Genomic DNA, 12206 nt, shown 5'->3' on the forward strand with positions numbered 1-12206 from the left:
CCTCTTTTTTTTTCATTTTTTTTTTTTTCATTTACAGAATGGCAGCTCTTATTAATATTGTGAAGACTAGTGTTCCTGGGATACATGCCACTTTTTCTAACCACACTGGACTTGACATCTGAAACAAACGTCAAACTCCAGAGCTAGAGTTTTGTTTGTTTTCCCCTTAAGCTGTTCTCTTGCTCAGAAATGTTTTACCCCAGTGTCTCTCTGAATCCTCTAACTCATCCTTCAGGGGCCAGCTGGGATGCCACCCTCCTCATGCAGCCTCCTCTCACAGCCACCGGCATCCCTGCTCTCTCTTGCTCCATTCAGCACTTCCTGTACCAATGCTACAGAAGAGATTTTTCCTTCTTCCTTAAAGCATGATTAACTTACAGACCTATTCAACTTCATGATCTTTGGGGACAAGGATGTTTTCTTTTTCTTTTAAAAAAATTTTTCTTTATTGATTATGGTGTTACATATGTATCCTTATTCTCCCATTATCTCCCCCCCACCTTATGCTCTCACCCCCCTGTTGGCTGTGTCCATTGGTTAGGCTTATTTGCATGCATACAAAATAACTTACCTACAAGGTTGTGCAGCCACATTGACCTCGAATAGTTCACAACAATTTTCCCCCCGAATTGATTTCACAATTATTTAATTATTCCCTGTGATGTCTGTCTAAGCAACAAAGGAGCATGCTTTGTTTTCAGTCAGATCTGGTTCGAATCCCAGCAGGGCTGCTTACCAACTGGTCATCTTGATAATCTATGGAGTGTCTCTGAGCCTCAACTATCTTTAGAGGGCTATTGTGAGAGTCAAACAAGGGTCTTAGCATTATATTTGAAACCCAATCTATATCAAAGCCACAATTATGGACAACGTGTATTGAGTGATCTCCAGGTGCCAGGTCCAGGACTAAGTACAAATTAAGCACAATTTAATTAAATCCTCAAAAAATGTATGAGATGTATTATCATTCTCATTTTATAGATGATAAAACCAAGGCTGAGACCTGAGCTTTCTGGTCTCACTCCAGAGCCCCTGACATACTAACCCAGTGGTCGGCAAATGCAGCTCACGAGTCACATGTGGCTCAATGGCCCCTTCAGTGTTCTAACGCCACTTCTTCAAAACAGACTCACCCTGGTTGAAAACGGACTTCGGCACATGGGCCACAAAGTTTCAATCACACTGCACCTGGTATTTTGTGGAAGAGCCACATTTAAGGGGCCAAGGAGCTGCATGTGACTCACAAGCCATGGCTTGCCGACCACTGTACTAAAACATCACATAATAAAAATATTTATTAGTACTAATTTTGTCTTTTTTATTCATAGAGATTGCAAGAGATATGGAATTCAACAGAGAAAAGGGATGTCAGAAATTCTGAATTAGGTATTGAGTCATACATTTATCACCATCACTAATTGTGAGGTCTGACAAAAATCTATACTAATAAAAGGGTAATATGCTAATTAGACCCGATAGACTGGACGTCTTCTGGACATCATTTCAGATGTCCTTCCTGACAAAGAGGAGGCCCAGGCGAAGGTGGTTAGGGGCAATCAGGTGAGTGGGTAGGAGTAATCAGGCAGGCAGGAAGAGTGGTTAGGATCAATCAGGCTGGCAGGCAGGCAAGCAGTTAGGAGCCAACAGTTCCTAGATTGCAAGAAGGTGTAGGCCAGGATGAGGAACACCCCCAATATAATAATTTCGTGCACTGGGCCTCTAGTATTCTTTATTAAAAAATCTCAGTTTCCTAATCAGTAAAGTGGAGATAATAGTGATGACACAGATCACTGGTCTGTGAGAATACAATGAGATAACATTCATATAATCCTTAACCCTGTACAAGGGGATAGAGTGACCTCAGATGAACAACTGCCACCTTGTGGTTATGCAAATTGGAAGCATTGCACATAAGTCACCAGGAACCTTTCACTAGAGGGAGGGAAAGGACGAATTCAACCATAACATTTCATTTCAGTTTCCTCCCTCTTTAAAACTCTGGGGCTTATAACAAAAGGTACCTGGAAAAAATTGAGCTCACGCAGGAGCAGGTGCAACCACAGATCTTTGCCTGCGTGAATGAGGAGCTGAGGTGGGGTAGTCAGTGCCAACGGCCCATGAAGGCCTTTGAGGCCACGTTCACAGAGCCACTCCTGTGGGGCCTCGCCCCTCTAATGCTTATGCCACTGCTCAGTTGCAGTCCTCCTTATTCGTCCCTAACCCCCCATTAGACCCCTGTCTGGTCTCCCTTCTACCAGCCACTACCCACCTTATCTGAGAATCACAGAGCAGAGCATGGCAACCTCCTTCTGTAAACTCAGAAAGAGGAAAATTTAAGCAAGTTGGCATAGCATTCAAGGCCCATCACATTTGAGTGCAGCTCACTTAACCAATCTCACTTTCTGTGATCTACCTGCCCTCCTTCTGTGGCCATCACCTCAGATATCTCACAGCTATCACGTAAGTTCCTCCAAACTTTATCATGTCCTCAGCATCTTTACTTTTTCTTAAGCCAATTCTAATAATTAAAACTTCTCATCTAGTCCTGACCAGTGTGGCTCTGTTGGTTGAACATTGTATTGTGCTCTGAAAGGTCAATGGTTTGATTCCTGGTCAGGGCACACACTTGTGATTGCAGGTTCGATCCCCAGTTGGGGCGTGTGGGCAGCTGATAGATGTTTCCTTCTTTTGTTCCCTCTCTCTTCCTTTCTCTCTCTAAAATAAATAAATAAATAAATAAATAAATAAATAAATAAATAAACAAACAAGTAAATAAATAAATCATATTTTTAAAAAAAATCTCCTCTATAATTCTGCTTCCTCTCGTATTCCTAAATGTACTTATTTGTTTCTTCTCCTTCAATTTCTAAATCAGATTTTCCAAGACTTTGCTTATTTTATTAGTCTTCAAATAAGCAGTTTTTGTTAATAGATTAATTCTATTTTGTTTGCTTTACTATTTTAACTTTTAATCTTTATTTTTTCTTTTCATCTGCTACCTGTAGCTATATTTTGATCTTTTTCTAGATTCTTGAGTTAAAAGTTTTAATTTACTTTTAGTCTTTCTCATTTTTAGGTAAATGTAGTGGTGCTCTGAGTTGGTTCTGAGGGCACCTTAGTCTTTATCCCACACAGTTAGATATCAGATATTTCATGGTTTATTAGTAACTTTATATATAACTTAACTTACAATTTAGTTTTTTTAGTAGCTATTTTGGATCAGTGTTTTAAATTTTCAAGTACTTTTCATTTTTATTTTCTTTTTCCTCTTCCTCTTTTTACTTCCTATTCTAATTTTATATCACTATCATCACCATATTGACTATACGACTTCTTCAAATTTTAATTGGTAAATATTTATTGATTTATTTTGTTTTGTAGGCCATATAAATAATTGATAATATTAATTTGAAATTATATACTATTATAATGAATTTATCACCATTTCATTTGGGTTTTATCAAATTTTGCTTTATAAATTTCAAGGCTACTTTATTAGGTACATTCAAGTTTAGAATTGTTATAGCTTTTTGAAGATGTGGACATCTTCTATCATGACATTCTGGCCTCCTCTGCCCCTCTTAATCCTCGTTCTATTCAAATTGATGTGGTGTTGATTTTTTTCTTTATTGATTAAAGTATTACATATGTGTCCTTATCCCTCCATTACCCTCTCACCTTCCCCCACCACTCATGCCCTCATCCCCCTGGTGTCTGTGTTCATTGGTTAGGCTTATATGCATGCATATAAGTCCTTTGTGATGTGGTCTGATTTTAATATAGTTTGTCCAGCTTATTTTTTATTAAAGTACTAGAGGACAGGTACACAAATTCTTGCATGAGTAGAGTCCCTTGGGGTGGCTTGCGGGATCAGGCCCCAGCTCATGCCTTCAGGGTCACAGCCCCAGCTTGCACCCTCAGCCTCACAGCCCTACAGCTTTGCCTGTCACCCCACCATCACCTGGCACCGCTCCCTCAATTGCTCCACCATGCTGCCTGTAGGGTGATTGATTGGGCCGGGCCCCTTGCCCCACTCCCTCAGTGCCTGGGAACTGGGTGGCAGCCCTGCCCCTTGCCACTGCTGCTAGTCGCTATTTGGGGCAATTATTGGGATGGTCGAGCCCCCTCTTACACCCGCCTTGGACTGGCACCATCCACTCACCTGTTCCACCATCACACTATGGTCCCACTCTCATCTGGGGCCATTGGAGCCTGCAGTACCTCCACTGCTGCCCACTGTCAGCACTGTGTCATCAACACCTGCTATGTTCTGTGCTGCACCCTGGTGGTCAGTGCACCTCATAGTGTGTAGTTGAACTCCTGGTAGGACAATTTGCATATTAGGCTTTTATTATACAGGACTAGGGGCCCAGTGCATAAATTTGTGCACCTTGAAAGAAACTGTGGGCTGTGAGGTTGTGGTGTGCACAGGGGCAGGTCTTGGCTCATCCTCCATGCCCCCAACCAGCCTCTCCTGCTGTGGCCTCTGGTTCCCTGTCTGCTGGCAGCCCTGCTCCCACTGCCTCCACTCCCACACGCCGACGGCAATGGTCCCACTCACCCCTGCTGATGGAGTAGAGCGATTGGGCCTGACACCAGCAACAGGTATGAGTGGGGCTGGTGCTGTTGTGGGTATGAGTGGTGACTTGCTACCCCAATTGCCCCTCAGGAGCAGGGGGAGGTGGAGAAGCCCTCAGGGGTGATCAGTGCCAGCAGCCATTGCTTGCACCTGCTGATGGCACTGAGTGATCAGGGCCAGTGCCAGGTGCTGGCAGTGGGTGGGAACAGGGCCGGTGCTGGCAGCAGATGCAAGAGCTGGATGGGACTATGGCATGTGGGAATAAAGAATTTTTAGTAACCGCCAGAGGCTCGTCTTGGTGAAAGCAATCAGCTCCCTACCTTCATCTGGCACCCTGCTCACCTGCTCCACCATCCTGCTGTGGCCAACACCCACCATGTTCTGCACACACCCCCTGGTGGTTAGCACACATCATAGTAACTGGTTATTCGGTTGTTCTGCTGTTCGGTCTATTTGCATAGTAGGGTCATATATATATATATATATATATATATATATATATATATATATATATATATGTTAGATAGTTGACTGCCCAGTTTATTTTTGTTTATTATTATCTTGAGTACATTTTTAATCCCCCCTTTTAGCCTTTACATGCCCTTAGTTTAAATTGGCTTGTAAATAGTATAGAGCTGGATATTGTTTTTTGTTTTATTTATCTCACAAGTTCCACCTGATTGATGTGTTACATCCATTTTTCTACATTGTGATTATTGGAACATTTGAACGTGCATATTCTCATCCTACTTTTTACAATTTTCTATACTTTTCTTTCCTTCTTTTTATTCTACTGATTAGATGAAGTAAAGTCTTATATTTTTTATTACATTTTTTTTCTCTTTTGGAATTTATGTATTTATGTAATTTACATATTTTTATTGGTTATTTTAATAAAATTTCAAAGATATTTAACAATGTGTATGGAATATAACAATTTCTAAAGCCCATCTCACATTTTGGGGGGATACAGGTGAGTAGGTAGAGGAGAATACAAATATCCTTGGTTTGTAGAAACCTCTGACTAGAGTGCAAGCATTAGGAACATTCTGGTGTTTTCACAGTTTTTAAAGAGGAGAAAGAGAAGAAAGTAAAGAGAAGCAAGAAGAGTAGTCCAGGAAACACAGAAGAGCATAAGCGTGCATTTATGCCTCTAAGAACATCAGGATAGAGTGTATGAACTTGTGTGTGTGTGTGTGTGTGTTCACATATGAATGTTATAGGTGTGTTTATGTGTGAATGTGTGTGTTTGTGTGAGTGTGGGTGTCTGAGTGTGTGCATTGTTTGAGGACAGGGAAAGGCAGAATGGGAAGGAAGCCAGAAAACACATCAGACAGTAAACAAGGGTTCATTTTCACTTTACTTATTACTGATGGCAGCCAAGTTGGATGGGAAAGAAGACAGTGAGGGGCTGAGCAAAAGAAGGCCATTCCTGTCAAAGTGGAAGAAAATGTGAGAGATGGGATCTGAACTGTGGGTTCCATTCCAGAAGACAAATGGATCAGAGAAATTAAATTTACTTGGATCAGAGGTTGACAGCAAATATAGTGACCTAGACAGGCCAGACAAACATAGTTCAAGAATATTTCCTTTTTCACAGTGAAAGCCCAAATGAGACTTATCTTCTGCTATTAGTATTCTGTTTTGTGCACTAGCTATCAGTACAAGAACCAATCCATTGACAATGGTTACTAAAGAAGTCTCTTGTCTCATCTCAATGTAATCTTTATTTTGATTAAATTATAAACAGATTTCCACAGTGTAATAATGATAGTCCACATAGTGTAGAAAAGTAGAATTCAAATAGAATATTCTCTCATATAGAGACAACAGTATTGGTGACAAAGCTTGTGAGAAACAGTGATCCTAAAATAAAATACTCCCACATATAGTTCACTTCTCTCCATAATAAACAGTATTAAAACATTTTTCAGGACTAACTGATACTTAAAGTGGAGTTAACTGGCATGATTAAAAATATTGTGTTTTTCATTCTAAACTGTACTTTTGTTGCTGTTTATACAAAAATCTCAGCACAGCATTTCCAACCCAAATGTTATCTTTCTAGTCTATCTCCTGTCACAGTCCATGCTTTAGTGAATGAGAGAAGAGCTGGAACACACCTTATGCCTATAAAACACCTTTGATAGAAAGTGTAATTGAGAAATGAGGAAGTTATATCATTTTTCTGGTATCAGTTGAAGGCTGAAGGGATTTTTGAAAATACTGTTTTATCTGCTAGATCAACTAAACATACTGATAGCTCTAGAACACATATGGAGAGAGCTATGCAGTAAGTTAGAGCAGTGTTTTTCAACCTTTTTTGGGCAAAGGCACACTTGTTTCATGAAAAAAATCACGAGGCACACCACCATTAGAAAATGTTAAAAAATTTAACTCTGTGCCTATATTGACTATATATAAAGTAATTCTCTTGAATAGGAATCAAACAAACACAAAGAAAGTATTTTATAATTACTTTATTATGAAATATTAAGTAAACAAAATAGTGAAAAATTATAAAATTCTTGTCTTGTCTGCACCTACGGCACACCAGGCAACATCTCGCGGCACACTAGTGTGCCGCGGAACAGCGGTTGAAAAACACTGAGTTAGAGAATACTAATATACTAACGGGGAAAGCACAAATTTGAAACCAAGGCTACAGGTGTGTTTTATTAAAATAGTCCATTTCCTGTGACTGTTTTAAAAAATGCCAATTAAAAAAAATAATTTGAAGTCATTTTAAAATACTGAGTTTCCAATGCAGGTTTTACTACCTCCAATTGGAGAGCCTGGTTGCCCACCATCTTGTTTCATTCTGTAAGCTTTAAGAGTCCCTCACAGCATGCTTCAACATCACATCTGCTTTATCTTTACTCCTTTTCTCATTGCTGTTTATATTTCCTGTTCACATGAACTCCTCCAAATAGGCTCCCAAGGACCAAAGTTTATCCCCGAGAGCCCACCTCAAGCTTTCACCCAGACACTGGGAACTTACATACAGGAGTCATGGCCACAGGGTTGGTAGTTACCTGTTTTGGATGTGAGAGAATTTGTGTACAATATTTCTCTGAAGGTTGGCCCTTCCCAGCTCCTCTTAGAGTTGAATTTGGTGTCATCCTGTTAACCCAAGTCTTCATTGGTCTCCACTGTTGCAGCTGGATGTCAAACACTCATAAACATGGCTCTCATGTTCTGAGGAGGATACCAAGCCTTCACATCATCAGCCCATCTTTTATTTTGTTGGGTCAAGTGGGAGGTATGATTCACCACAGAGCCCTCTCATTTTGCACAATCTGTAGGACAGGATCCCTTTAAGGCACATGTGTCAAACACAAGGCCCGCGGGCCAAATCCGTCCCGCCAGGCCTTGCAATGTGGCCCGCACCGCGCTGTCATCACTGCACTCCGCTGCGTTTCCATCACAATGACAGTTTATGACTGTTCAGTAAGCCATTCGGCCCGCGATTTAGGCTGGATTTTAGATTTTGGCCCCTTCTCTGATTGAGTTCGACACCCCTACATTAAGGCAAGGTCACTGTTAATCTAAAAACATAGAGGATTAAAAACATTTTAACTCAGGAGGGTCAGAAACATAATCAACTCCTGGTGGATGGAGTGGTCTGTTTTGAAGGCTGGTCCTAGAGCTCCTGAAGTGTGTAGTCCTGGCCATGATGTACCCTGGTAGGGTAGCATGTGGTTCTGCAGCATCCCATACATCAGAGGTTACCTCCCACCAAGGAGAAACACATGAGAGGAGTGTGCTGCTGATGGCCGTCTCACCCAGTCCCTCCCCATCAGCCAACTTCTAATTAATTTACTTTCAATGTGCACGAATTCATGCACCCGGCCTTTAGTTCTTTAATAAAAATTATATAAAAAGAACTAGATACTATTTCAACTTATTATACAAATATTAGTTGGTTCTTAATTAATCTCTTTTTTATTGTCCATATAAATTTGTTCTCTTTTATAAATATTAACTTGCTTTTCCTTAATTCAAATAATTTATAAAGTACCATGAGGCATACCTATTAGATAAGAAAGTGTTTTTCTAACTTTTCTTTGAGGAAGTATTCAAATATGTATACAAATAGAAAAAAAAAAACAACTATTTATTATCATCCAGTTTCACCACTCATCCTCCAGATTTTTTGAACCTAATCTTAGATATCTTTTTATCTGTAAAAACTTTGACACGTTTCTCTAGTAGATAACAAAGCTTTAAAAAACCCCACAATAGCCGAAACCGGTTTGGCTCAATGGATAGAACGTCAGCTTGGGGACTGAAAAGTCCCAGGTTTGATTCTGGTCAAGGGCATGTACCTTGGTTGTGGGCACATCCCCAGTAGGGGGTGTGAAGGAGGCAGCTGATCGATGATTCTCTCTCATCGATGTTTCTAACTCTCTATCCCTCTCTCTTCCTCTCTGTACAAAATCAATAAAATATATTAAAAAAAAACACCCCACAATAACAAACTTAATTATATTAATAAATTATTAATATTAGATAAAAGTTTCTTATCAGATGAGGCTGTGACGCTCTGTCACTAATATGCGTACAGCTGTTAGAATCTTGCACACAGAAGTTGCTCAACTTTCTATTGATTAATTGATTAAAACTTAAATGGTGCTTATAGCATTGGTTTTCTGGGTTATCACCAACACTGGCAGAAAGTAGTCCTCTCTTGTGTTGATTTCTTCTTACTTATCTTGTGACCAAAGGCTTTTAAAAGCCAGCACTATTCTAACACAAAGTAGCGGTCAAGTGAACTAACCTTGAAGTCATATTGATGGGACCTTAATGTACCAAGACCATTTCCAGTCTTGTAGACTTGGTCAAGGTGTTTAATTTTTCTATGTTCAGTTTTCTTATTGAAAAAAAAATTAAGCCAATAATTTGTCTACCTCTTAGAGTTTTTGTGTTGAGTAAATGAGGTATAAAACATAAGGTAGCATTGGATGCCTAGTAAGTGCTCAATAAATATTCTCTGTTCTTAGTTTTTATGTCTGAAAAGTCTTAATTTCCTCTTTTATTACTTTAAATGTTGGAAAAATATTGAAAATGGCAACTAATGTATTATAAAATGACATAGGACAATTTAGAAAAGTGGAGAGGTATTTATATTTTAAATCAGCACTATATAAACATCTGTGGGTGCCAACAACATTGTATGCTCTCCAAGTATTTCGCAGAAGCAATGGGAGTCCTGCTGGGACATGATCTTGCCAAACTTTCTTGAGCCCCAAAGATAGTCTTTTCAAAAGCTCTTCTCCCTCATGCCCCAGGCCACATTCTGCCAGAAAGCTGTCTGAAAGAACTTTCTTTAATCAGGTCACTAAGTGTGACCCCAAAGAAACAACACGCCAAAATGTCTGTCCAACTCTCCAAGGCTATACTTGTGCTTCCTGCTCTGAGAAGAGAAGAGAAGAGAAGAACTTTTCAGAAACTGTACTTGAATCCACGGCACAGTGGAAGAGGCAGGAGGCATCAGGCCCATTTCCAGATTTCTCTCCAGCCTGGATTTACACCCAGCCATTGGGACAGTTTATTCAAAAGCTGTTAAGATGATTTGAGTTTCACAAAGAGTTATAAAAACATAGTATAAGCCTGATGTCTTTATTTCCCACGAAGTCTTGTTGTGGGGAAGGGAAGCACACTTGAGTTTCAAATCCTGAAGTTATATGGACCCTAATGGAGAAATATTTAACTAAGTGCAGACAGTAAGCAAGGATAATCCCTCCCTCCTTTTTCCCCCCCACATTCATTGATAAGTCATCTACTCACCAATAAATTCTGAGATTGAGAGACATAGAACAATCTCTCTTTAAATACTGACAGTGTTTCTATGAAATCTTTTATAAACATCAAGTCAAATACATTGCTAAGACAGATGATGGAGCTGAGAGAATAATAAGACTCACTAAATCAGAGACTAAGCATATTCATATGACTCTTACTCTGGCATGGTGTATTAGTCATATACCAGCTGCAATAATGTTGTGTAATAAATGTTATCAAAATCTCTGCAACATAAAACAATAATAATATTTTTTTTCTTTATTGTGGGATTGCAGATAAGTGAGAGTAGCTTAGTTTCAAGTTTCTGGTTTCCTGCATCTGGGAACAACGATGACCCAGGGCATAATGTTCTCATGGTTGTTGCAGAAGTTCAAGAAGGGTGAAAAGAAACATGTGATGTCTCTTAAGGTCTGGATTCTGAACTTGTGCACTGTCACTTCTGCCCCATTTCATTGGCCAAAGCACATCATACAGCCAAGTCTGATACCCATGGGGTGAGGAAGTAAAGTCCATTTACAATGTAATGATGGGAAGGAAACAAGAGTTGTGAGCAGAGCATACATATCATCAAACAGGATAACTAAGCAATGACAGTACAGGAGGGTCAAGGTGAATCTTATTTTCTTGGCAACTTGGTGGCATTGAATAACCTAGTCAAGTGGCCCACAGTGGAGATTATGAATTAAATTTCTAATTTAAGTAACCTGAGGTGTTGACTGGGCTTATGAATTCTGAAAAACTTCCTTAGGAAATTCTATTGCTCTGAGTGCTATCCCCCATCCCTAGGAATAAATCATGTACTAGCTAGGTATTTTTTTAAGGTAGGAAAATCTACTATATGTTATTGACTACAAGAAAATATGGCACATCAAAAATTTTCTCAAGTGACAATCTGAGAACTGTAATGTAGGTAACAAATAGAGCTTATCCTATATAATAAAAGCCTAATATGCAAATCAACTGAGCAGCAGAATGACCATCAGAACAACTGGTCGCTATGATGGGCACTGACCACCAGTGGGCAGACACTCAATGCAGGAGTTGCCCCAGCCTACAGGTCCCATGCTAGCAAAGGTGGATGCCAGCAAGCGTCCCCCTGCCCCCCACCCCATTGCCCTGCCTGTTGCCCCACAGATTGGCCTTGATCACCGGTCAGGCCTACTAACCCTGTCCATGCACGAATTTCGTGCACTGGGCCTCTAGTTGGTATTAAACAGAGAGGAAATAGCGTAATTTCCTTTAAATTTCTTAGAGTTATAGAGAAATGATACTGACTTGCATTTGAGTAGTGCTTAAGAATTTAAAAGCATTTCTATCTCCAAACTTATGCCCCTTTAAATATTAGCCGGGGCAACTATTCTTATAAGAGAGCAGGTAGACACATAGAGAGAGAGAGTCCACATGGCATGACCAGGACTGGAAGCTGGACTTTCTCACTCCATGCTGTAGGCAGTTTCTCCTCTCTTTATACTATCTCTTTGATGTAACAACAATGCAATGATATTTTGAATTTAGATATAAAAGACATTTAGATTATGATTGAACTTCTTGGCTTTTCTTCACAAATTTTGTTCATAATGATTTCCCCCTGGAGTGAGTTATTAACAGCCCCTCTCTTAATGGCTAATCAATTACTGACTTGCTGCTGCAGCCAAAGACATGGCACCTGACCACAGGTCATGTAGGCTGGGGGTATAGGCTGTGGTAGAGTGCCTGGCTTTAGTCAAGCCACTGCTTCACCTTCTGAGGAGGAGGCCTCCTCCTTGCAAGTGAGAGATCAGTCAGGACATGCACATTGTTTGAGCATTTACTCTGCTAGGCA

The sequence above is a fragment of the Pipistrellus kuhlii genome, unplaced genomic scaffold, assembly GCF_014108245.1.
Source record: "Pipistrellus kuhlii isolate mPipKuh1 unplaced genomic scaffold, mPipKuh1.p scaffold_m20_p_6, whole genome shotgun sequence".
Classification (NCBI taxonomy): Eukaryota; Metazoa; Chordata; class Mammalia; order Chiroptera; family Vespertilionidae; genus Pipistrellus; species Pipistrellus kuhlii.